Source organism: Marmota flaviventris, chromosome X, assembly GCF_047511675.1.
Source record: "Marmota flaviventris isolate mMarFla1 chromosome X, mMarFla1.hap1, whole genome shotgun sequence".
NCBI classification, from domain to species: Eukaryota; Metazoa; Chordata; class Mammalia; order Rodentia; family Sciuridae; genus Marmota; species Marmota flaviventris.
The window spans coordinates 116,136,440-116,148,111 of NC_092518.1; the positions used below are offsets into that span (position 1 = coordinate 116,136,440).

General features: G+C 35.1%; 2 pseudogenes; one reads left to right on the top strand and one right to left on the bottom strand.

Moving 5' to 3' along the window:
- The first annotated feature begins 1,537 nt into the window (after nucleotides 1-1,537).
- Nucleotides 1,538-11,106, top strand: LOC114101853 (cytochrome c, somatic-like; annotated as a pseudogene).
- On the bottom strand, nucleotides 3,241-3,703 carry LOC114101858 (myosin light polypeptide 6-like; annotated as a pseudogene).
- Nucleotides 11,107-11,672: the final 566 nt, after the last annotated feature.

Here is an 11,672-nt window from a genome sequence, read left to right on the forward strand (position 1 = left end):
AGCTTGATAGTATATGGAAAAGCTGGGATTTAAACAAATTATCTCACTTTAAAATAAATTTTATCAACCAAGATGCTATACTAATTCTAACATAAAGGGTGTATTTTCATTTCAAAAATGAAATAAGAATTTTAAAACATGAAATAAAAAATAAGGGTTGGAGTTGTGGCTCAGCGGTAGAGTGCTCGCCTCGCACGTGCAAGGCCCTGGGTTCAATCCTCAGCACCACATAAAAATAAATAAACAAAATAAAGATATTGTGTCCAACTATAATTAAATAATAAATATTTTTTTAAAAAATAAAAAATAAGAATAAAAGCAGGGGCACTTAGTCAAATTGCCAGTTATCCTGAAAACAATTTTATAAGGATTATTTCCCAATCAGCAATTTTATAGAATTTTCTTTGTCTCTCTGCCTTTTGCTTACTCTTGCTCTAGATTACACATATGTAAAGTTCATGGTAGTCAAGAATATATTTACATCTATGCATGTATATATGTACATATGAACATGCATATATACTGATTACTTTGTAGTTCATATTCTTTTTTTTTCTTTAATTTTGAAGAAATTTTAAGCATATAACCGATACTTCCAATTGCAATCCAACCCTACGAGGTACTTCTAGCTTTCACCCATTTTATAATTTTTTCTCCCTTTTCCAGTGAGAAGATTGGTTTATGACAACATTAACTCATTTACTCCAGTACAAACAAGATAATTTGAGACTTGCTGCACTTATATTACTACATAAAACAACCAGGGCTGGGGCTGTAGCTCAGCGGTAAAGCACTTGCCTAGCATGTGTGAGGCACTGATTCCATCCTCAGCACCACATAAAAATAAATAAATAAAATAAAGGTATTGTGCCCATCTGTAACTAAAAAATATTTTTAAAAAAACAGCCAGGTTTGGGCTGGGGTTGTAGCTCAGTGGTAGAGCACTTGCTTCGCATGTGTGAAGCACTGGGTTTGATCCTCAGCACCACATAAAAATAAATAAACAAAATAAAGGTATAAAAAAATTTTCAGAAAGAAGATTTCAAGTTTAAATAAAATGAACCAATAAGGTTAAAAAGTTAAAGATTTGGGTACAGTTCTTTTTATCTCTAGATTGAGGGTGTATAGACAAGGTGCTGTGTTCAAAAGTTACATGGGTTGGGTATTTTCAAAGTAGTTCGGTTATTCATTTGAAATACACTTGGGTTCATTTGTTTCTATTTTTATTCAGTTTTTGGTGTACCTCCACCTCCACCCCTGCCACCCTTATTGATCCAATTTTATTTATGTAAATGAAGAACATTAACATGATTTCTAAAGTCAAAATTATAAAAATGTAAAAAACCTAGGTGTCCATCAATGGATGTATGGATGAAGAAAATGTGGCATATATACACAAATGGAGTTTCATTCAGCCATAAGGAAAAATGAAATTTATGTAATTTGGAGGAAAATGGATGGAACTTGAAACCTTTATGTTAAGTAAAATAAGCCAAACTCAGAAGTTCAAGGTTAGTATATTTTCTCTCCTATGTGGATGCTAGAGAAGAAAAAGGGGAAAAAAGTTGTGGGGAGGAAGGAATATCATGAAAATCAAAGGGAGATCTATAGAGGAAAGGGACTGGGGGAAGGAGGAGGAGAGGAAACGGAGAAATACTGTTGTTTTATTCAGCTTTATGTCACTGTGACAAAAAGACCTGAAAAGAACAACTTAGAGGAGGAAAAGTTTATTTTGCCTCACAGTACCCGAAATCTCAGTCCAGTGTCTGCTGACTCCATAATCCTGGGCCCAAGATGAAGCAGAACATCATGTCAGAGAGCTTGGCAGAGGCAAGCAGCCCAGGACATGGCAACTATGAAGCAGAAAGAGAGAGCTCTGTTTACCAGGGAGAAAATATAAACCCGAAAGTCATGCCCTCAGTGACCTACTTCCTCCAGCCACACACTACCTGCCTATAGTTACTGCCTAGTTAATTTGTATCTGTGGACAAATCCACTGATAAGGTTACAGCTCTCAAAACCCAATCAATCATTTCACCTCTAAACCTTCTTTCATTGTCTCACACATGAGCTTTGGAGAACACCTCATGTCTAAACTATAACAACTGGGGAATGAGATTAGAAAAATTATATTGTTCTATTTTGTCATGTAAACATGTAATAATGAATCCTACCACTATGCACAATTATATTGCACCAGTAAAAATATGGAAAAATTAAAACTGCAAAAATATATATTCATATATATAGGATTCCCTCTCTCATCCATTCCAACCTGTACCCTAACCTCTGAAAAAATCTTAGATAATACATGGTTTGCATCCTGACAAAACTCAATCTTATCCACCAAAATATTATTCCCTAGCATTTGATTTTCTAGAGAGGACAATTAGAAAACAAAGTCTATAAAGTCTTCTTGTGGGGTTAATCATGAAAAAAAGGTTCAAAAGCACTACAATAATCTATTCCCCATAATTATAATTTTGTCATTTTTAAGAATGTTAAATAAATTGAATTATACAACTCACAACCTATTGGGATTTGATTTTTTTTTCATGAAGCATAACATGCTTGAGATTCATCCAAGTTGTTGTGTATATGAAAAATTCTTTTTAATTGTTAGGGAGTGTTCCATGGTATGAATATACCAGTTTATCTAACCATTCATCCACTTCAGGCCTTCTGGGTTGTTTTCAGTTTTAAAGATTATAAAATAAATCATCTATAAACATTTCACATATAGTTGTGTGTGTGTGTGTGTGTGTGTGTGTGTGTGTGTGTATGAAAATATGTTTTCATTTATTTGTTATACATGCCCAGTGCAATTGTGTTGGGTTTTATGGTAAGTATGTTTAACTTTTGTGGGTGTGTGTAGGCAAAGAAAGAAAGTTTGGTGAATGTTGATGTCAAACATTATTCAAGAAAGACCAGATAGGAAAGGTACTTTGACAAGAGAGCTCAGGAATTCTCCAGGGCCACATGCAAATTTCACACAAGCTGGGCGTGGGGGTGCAAACTTGTAATCCCAGCCACTCAGGAGACTGAGGCAGGAGGATTGCAAGTTCAAGGATAGCCTCAGCAATTTAGTGAGGACCTAAGCAACTCAGCAAGACCCTGTCTCAAAATAAAAAATAAAAATAAAAAGGGCTGAAAATGTGGCTCAGTGGTTAAGCACCTCTGGTTCAATCCCTGGTGCTCACACAGTGAAAGACACAGGCTCCAGGGATACCAGGAATGACCTCAGCCATTCACCACCATCTGGGCAAGCTTGTCATAGTTGATACAACCACTGGTGCCCTCATGCCTTGCCACCAGTATCTCTACTTCTTCTCTGTCATCTTTTTATCCAGTGTGACAAGGAGATGATGGATTTCAGTGCCCATGATAATACCATTCCTTCCTTGTCAAACACCCAAAGACTTTTGGCATAATCCTCATAGATTCCCTGGTTCTTGTTCTTGGCCACTGACTGCAGGATGGGCAGGAACTGCTTCAAGTCTAGCACCTTCACATTCATCTCATCACTCTTGGAGTTCCCCAGGATACCGAGCACCACAGCATTGGTGGCACTCACCACATCCCCACACTGGCTATACAGAATCTTATCATTGCACATTTGGTCAAACAACTGGAAGGGCTTCTTGAATTCTGCAGTATAGTCCTCCATAAAAATCACACATCTTGAGTGCTCAGCCAAGTGCATGTTTAATTGTATAAGAAACTGCCAAACTATTTTCCAGATTGTCTGTACCATTTTAGATTCCTGCCAGCAATGTATGAAAGATCCATCTTCTCTACATCCTCAATAGCATTTACTAACACCAATATTTTTATTTTATCCACTCTGATGGGTATGTAATAATATTTCATTATGGTTTTACTTTGCATTTCCATAATGACTGATAATGTTGAATATCTTTGAAGGTGCTTATTTGCTTATTGGTAGTTTTCAGCACACAGATCTCCTATGCTCTTTTAGAATTATACCCAATTATTTCATTTTATTTGATGATCATAAATAGTATGAATAATAGAATGTTTCTCATTCTGTTTTGCACATACAAATATTGATATTTAGGCCGGGCATAGTGGCGCATGCCTGTAATCTCAGTGGCTTGGGAGGCTGAGGAAGGAAGATCACAAGTTCAAGGCCAGCCTCAGCAACTTAGCAAGGTTGTAAGCAAATCAGTGAGACTGTCTCTAATAAAATATTAAAAAGGGCTGGTAATGTGGCTCAGTGATAAAGTGCCCATGGGTTCAATCCCCAGTTCCAAAAAAATTTGATATTTATGTGTTTATCTTGTGTCCAGTGTTCTTGGATCTTGTAAGATGCTTTGCTTATAAGTTCTTGGTATTTTCTTTTTTAAAAATATTTTTGTTGTTGTTGATAGACCTTTATTTTATTTATTTATAAGCAGTGCTGAGAATCAAACCCAGTGCCTCACACATGCCAGGTAAGTGTGCTACCACTGAGCCACAGCCCCAACCCCAGTTCATGGTACTTTCTTATAGATTCTGTGGAATCTTATATTCACGCAATATGATATAGAGAAAATTGTATTGCCTCCTTTCTAATTTGTGTCTTTTCTTTCTTTATCTTGCCTTTTTTTACTGTCCTGGACTTCCAATACTATGATGAATAAATGGTGAAGGTATACATCCTTGCCTTATTCTTGGTCTTATTCTAGAGCATTTAATATTTTACCATTACTTAAGAGGTTAGCTATAGGTTTTTTGTAAGTGTTCTTTATCAAATTGAGGACATTCTTCTTTATTCTTACTTGAGTGAGAGCTTTTATCATGAATGAGTATTCAATTTTGTTGCAATTTTTTCTAAATTGGTTGATATATGTTTTCTTTAGCATATTAATATAGTAGATTACATGGATTTTTTGAATATTGAACCACTCTTGCATTTCTGAAGTGAGCCCCACTTCATTGTGGTATATAATTCTTTTAAAATATTGCTGGATTCAATTTGCTAATATTTTCTTGAGGATTTTTGTATCTAAGCTCATATGACATACTGGCTTATGGTTATTGTTGTTTTATTATTTTTTTGCTACCTTTGCCTATTGTTGGTATCAGAGTACCACTGGCCTCATAAAATGTGTTGGGAAACGTTCGTTCTACTTCCATCTTTTGGAAGAAATTGTGTAAAACTGATATTGATTATTTAAGTGTTTGGTAGAATTCTCTATTGGTGTTTTGAAATTTCAAATTTGTTTTATGAAAGTTTTAAAATTACAAATTCATGTTATTTAATAATTATAAACTATTAAATTTATGTATTTCACCCTGGGTGAGTATTTTTTTGGGGGGGTAGGTTTTGAGCAATTGATTGATTTCAGATTGTCAAATGTCTGTGCATAGAATTATTCAAATAATCACTTATTATCTTGATAATGTCTGCAGTATGGGTAGTGATATGCCTTCTTTCACTTCTGATATTAGTAATTTGTGTCATCTCTCTTTTTCTTCAGCATACCAAGAGATTTATCAATTTTACTGGTCTTTCCAAAGAATCAGCTTTTTCATTCATTGATTTTCTCTATTGTTTTTCTCTGTTCAATTCATTGAATTCTGCTATTATCTTTACTATTTCCTTCATTTTATATGATCTGTCTTCATTTTTCTCTTGGTTTTCTTTTTCTTTTTCTTTCTTTCTTTCTTTTTTTTTTTTGGCACTGGGGATTAAACTCAGGGGCACTTAATCACTGAGCCACATCCCCAGCCCTTTATTATATTTTATTAGAGACAGGGTATCACTGAGTTGCTCAGGGCCTTGCTAACTTGCTGAAGCTGGCCTTGAACTTGCAATCCTCCTACCTCAGCCTCCCAAGCCACTAGGATTATAGGCGTGCACCACCATACTCAGCAAAATGTTGCCTTTTCATTTTTATTCCATTCAGCATAGTTTTTATGTTCTCTGAGACTTCCTTTTTTAATCATTAATTATTTAAATATGTACTATTTAATTGCCAAGTGATTGGAGATTTTCCCTTTGGCTCTCCATTGCTGTTTTCTAGTATGAAACCAGTATGGTCAGAGAACAATTTACTATGACTTAAATTCATTTAAATGAGATTTATTTTTAAAAATTACTGTTACCTAGGTTATGGTCCATTTTGGTCATGTGTCATGTGCTTTTGGAAAAGAATATATATTATACTACATTTAAGTTTGCTCTAATTAGTTATACATGACAGTAGAATGCATTTTGACACATTGTACACAAATGGAGCACATTAGATTTTATAAATATAATGCTGGGCAGAGCATTAGATTCAGTGGTTAATGGTTGCACTAGTTTTCTATGGCAACTATAAAAAGTAACCACATACTGAATAGCTTAAAACAACACAAATTTATCATCTTACAGTTCTGTTATTCAGACATCTAAAATGGATCTCACTAAGCTAAAAATAACAGGGCTGCATTCCTTTCTGGACACTCTAAAGGAAAGTCCATACTGTACCCTTTCCAGCCTCTAGAGGCTGCCCATGTTCTTTGGCTCATGGTCCTCTTGCTCCATTTTCAAAAGCTGCTCTGGATTGAATTCTCTTTACATCACTCTGACCTCCACTTCTGTCTGCTTCTTCCACATTGAAGGACCACTGTGATTACATTTAGCCTACTCAGACAATAAAAGATTATCTCCTTATTTTAGGACCAAGTGGTAAGCAACCTTAACTCCATTGGTTACTTTGTTTTCTCTTTGCCATGTAATATAAAAGGAAGGGTGGTGGAATGAGATGGACATTATTACCCTATATACATGTATGATTACACTAGTGGTGTGACTCAGCACCATGTACAGCCAGAGGAATGAGAAGTTATGCTCCATTTGTGTACAATGTGTTAAAATGCATTCTACTGTCATGTATAACTAATTAAAGCAAAATTTTAAAATTTAAATAAATTGCCTGTTATTTGTGTAGTTTTGTGGCTAGTTGAGCTTCCCCCTCTAAAGGGTAGAGTATAATTAAAATTTATTTATTTATTTAGTAGATTCACATAGTGACTTTGTTCTCTAGGGCATCCCTACTTTTTCAGAAAGTAATGAAAAAAGAAATATGCTATATTTTTCTTGAAGTTGTGTTTGGGTTCATTCTGTTTCACATTTTATTCCAAATGACAAAAAGAGGACATTTAGGTCACTCATTATGTAAAAACTTCCTGACTCAAGTTTTCTCGTTATGGAAGTTATATGAATTCCTAAATACTAGCCTATAAAAATAATAAAAATAGAAAATTTTATTATTCATCCTGAACTATTTCAAAAACTCTACCAAACTTTACATTTTGTTCTCAGGTACCACTCTTGAATCTAAGAAATTTTGACTTAACTTTAAAACAGGGACATCTGTTTTAAAAAGCACTTAGGAACATTTTAGAATTTTCTTTAATAATTCATTAGACTACCTTTAGCCTCTGTATCCCAAGAAGTCTAGGCCACTGTTTTGCTCAGTAATTATACAGAGGACCTGGAGTAGAGGTTGGTGTATCTGAATGATGTGGTTGTTAAAGTCACTTGTAAACTTAATAGCTGAAAAAGAAGTAAAGTTTCTCAGATCAACCTGCATTTGATTTCAATTAATTCTGCTTAGGTCCAAATGTGGCTTGATGAAGAAATTAGAAGTAAGTGGGAGGTGTGTCGTTTTCACACAATCACTTAGGAAAGAAAGAGCAAAAATATTTAATATCATCATAGAGTCTTCATATCTTGAAAGAATTAAGAAGAACTAATGGTCATTAAAATCACCCATATGATGCTAGAATCTCCTTTTTACAATACTCTCACTGAATTTTTGCTTATATCTGCAATGACAGTTAGTGAACCCAATTCCAGTTTCTTACATTGATCCAAAATCTGCAGCTTCCACCCATTATTTCTACTTCTATTCTGTGAAGCCATTCACAAAAAGCCTAATATATTTTCCACAAATATTTGAAATCAACTCTCATATCCTCCACTTTATAACATCTCTAGGCTGAATGTCTTTAATTCCAAGTGTTCATCCTATGACAGTGGAGGTGCTTAATAATACCTGGGAAATGGAAGAATGAGTGGTTATTCTTCTTTGAAATATTCGTTTTCTACATCATTTTAAAAATGAATATTTGTGAAATAGTTACTAGGTATTAATTTTCTTTAATTTTTGCTGTTTGCTATGTTTATTTTACAGTTAAGCAAATTGAGACATGGAGAGGCTAAGTCACTTGCCCAAAATCATAGATGTAGAAATAATGAAACTGGAATTAAAAGTATAGCAACAAAGTTTGCATTATACTATGCTGTATTCTTTAAAAAGTAGGCAAGAAAAGAGCACCAATATCATAGGAGTGGAACAGAGTAAAATAGGACTATCATTGCCTTTTTAAATATTACATTTCCACAAACATAGCCTTAACATCAATTTAATGTGTGGGGAGACAATATTATTGACACACTTTTGGTTTAATCTTTTAAAGTGATAGCATTTTCAATCTGCATTCATGCAATTGGGAGTTTTAACTCAAATATACGACCTTATATTTCGCCCCTGTGAAATTTCATCTTTCTTGATTCAGTCCATGTTTCTGATTTGTCAATCTTTTTGAACTCTAATCTTGCTATCTAATAAAGCCATCATTCCTCCATGTTTGTGTCAACTACAATACAAATGAGTCAGTAATACTTTCTATATCTTCTTGAGAAGATTGATGATCAGGAGCATATTGTAGAAAGTCACCTGTGACAAACCACTAGAACTGTCCTTCAAGGATGCCATAATTTCACTTATCAGCACCCTTTGAGCACAATCATTCAGCCGGTTGCCAGTTCATCACATTGGTTAAACAGCCCATTCCTAGCTGAAAGGTAGAAACTATACAAATGTCCATAAATGAATGTATAAGCAAAATGTGATATATATATATACAGTGGAATATTATTCAGTTTTTAAATGGAATGAAATTTCAATACATACTGCAATATGGATGAGCTATGAAAACATGCTAAGTGAAATAAACCAGCCACAAAAGAACACATACTGTATGATTCTGCTGCAGTCTGGCTGGGCACAATCAGGAGCCACTTGTCAAAAGAAACTAACTTTATTTTTAGAACCAAACACGCCAAACAAACAGCATCTCAGGAAAAACCCCTCAGAGCCTCAACTGCCACCACCGGCTTTCCACACGCCTGTCTCTCCCCCCCACAAGCTTCTCTCCACCTCCCACAATCCTCCTGCTCTTGAGGCCGATTGGCTGGGTCACGTGGGCAGAGCCAAAAAGTCCCCCAATGAGCAGCTCCGTGGTCTGAAAGGGCAGGGAAACAGTCCAATGAGCATCACCGCAGAGGAGCCAATCAGCTAGATGTTGCTGGGGCCGCTGTGAGCCAATCATCATCCGGCAGCTGGATTGCTGGCAGCTGGAAGTTTGCTGGGGCCCCTTCGGCTGTGGCTCTCAACATGATTCCACTTCTTATATAATTTCTAAGATTAGCCAAATTCATAAAGACACAAAGTAGAATAGACATTATCGGGGACTAGAAGGAGAATAAAAATAATGAGCTATTGTTTAATGGGTGCAGATTTTCTATTTAGGATGATGAAAAAGTTCTGGAAATGGATAGTGGTGATGGTTTCACAGCACCATGAATGTATTTAATGACACTGAATTGTTCATGTTAAAATGGTTTATGTTATGTTCTATATATTAGCACAATTTTAAATAGTCATCCAATATTTCTCTGCTTTTCAAACAACTCTGTCAAATTATTTACTGAAGTCCAGAAGCACTATGTCTACATTTTATGATTAACCAGTTTGGTAATGCAATCTTCCTCAATGACTCTATTCTTGAAAAAATCAAAATTAGTCTGATATCTAGATCTATTTATCTATAAACATACAATTCCAGTTGGTACCATCTTTACCCAAATATGTAACAGCATTTTTAATAACCCTTGCTATAATATTAGTTTGCATCAACAAGTTATTTTTTTAAGAAACTACTTTTTAAAGAAATCTACTTTCTTCTCTTTGGAAAAAATCTCTATCATGTATTAAGTTTCAACCACCTAATAATCATTCAAAGACTTTCCTTCCATGTTATGTATATCTTCATTTTATACATTGGAAAAAAATGAGGCTCAGAGAATAATTTATGTGACTTAACTGAAGCCACACATTAGTGTCACATCCAGGATTCATCACAACGCTGTCTAGTTATAATGTCCTTGTTTATTCCTTCAAGCTCCTTTGTCTACTTCTACTCTTGCAGGACATCTCTTTTCTACAATCAGAGAAATAAAGGAGTATAATCAGACTTAGAATTATTCCTTCTCTATGTCATCCATCAAATAGCATCATTATCCTTAAGCACTATGTATGTATCTTTTTTAATCTCCTTCCTCTTGCTGCTCTGAATATAGATTCTCTAAGAATCTTTTTTGGTTTTCAGCATTTATTGCAACTCTCAGATCATTTAAAGGTCTTTATGGTGACTATTCATGATTACCTATGTCATCTTCTATGTATTTGTCCTTGGTTATATTTTCTTCCTTTCTTGTTTTCAATAATTCATTCAACCAGAAAACCTTAACTGAGGACCTTATGAGCTAGACACTGAGGGTATGGATGTGAGCATGATAAACATGGTTCCTGTCCTTATGGAGTTTGTAGTCTAATGAAAAAGGGAATTAGAGACATTTATATTGCAACATGGAAAGCACTAAATAAAGGTGAAGCACTCAGAGAGTGGCATGTCTGGCTTCTGATCGGGAACCTTCCTTGACTAGCAATGAAAGAACAAATTAAAAATGGGTGATGTTGAGAAAGAAGATTTTTGTTCAGAAGTGTGCCCAGTGCCACACCATGGAAAAGGGAGGCAAGCACAAGACTGGGCCAAATCTCCATGGACTGTTTGGGTGGACGACAGGTCAGGCTGCTGGATTCTCTCACACAGATGCCAACAAGAACAAAGGCAGCACCTGGGGAGAGGATATACTGATGGAGTATTTGGAGAATCCCTGGAACAAAAATGATCTTCACTGGCAGTAAGAAGAAGGGAGAAAGGGCAGACTTAATAGCTCGCCTCAAAAAAGCCACTAATGATTAATAGCTACTGCCTTATTTATGACCAAACAGAACTGTCTCTTGGCTTTTTTATGTGTACCATAATTTAATTGATGTGATATACCAGAAATCAGATCATGAGTGACTGACAAAATATTTTTTAATATTTATTTTTTAGTTGTAGTTGAACACAATACTTTTATTCCATTTATTTATTTTTATGTGGTGCTGAGGATCGAACCCAGGGCCCCATACTTGCTAGGCGAGCGCGCTACCACTGAGCTACAGCCCCAGCCTTGACAGAATTATTTTTGTTGGACAATCCTGATTTAAGCAAAACTGACTTGTACTTAAATTAATACTTGGCTTATACTCCCACTTCAGTAAATTCTATCACTGTTTCCCCTTTTTGAAGTTATGGTTGGACTTAATTAGTAATGTTCAGTATTTCATAAAAATGGTGAATGACATCTGAAAACTGATTTATATTTAGATTTATATAACGGATTATGTGAATATGGGGGAAATCCCTTCACTCTCTCAGAACCAAGCATGATTCACATTTGTTTTAATTTGTGTTCATTAGCCTATTAAAGGCAATGGTTGAAG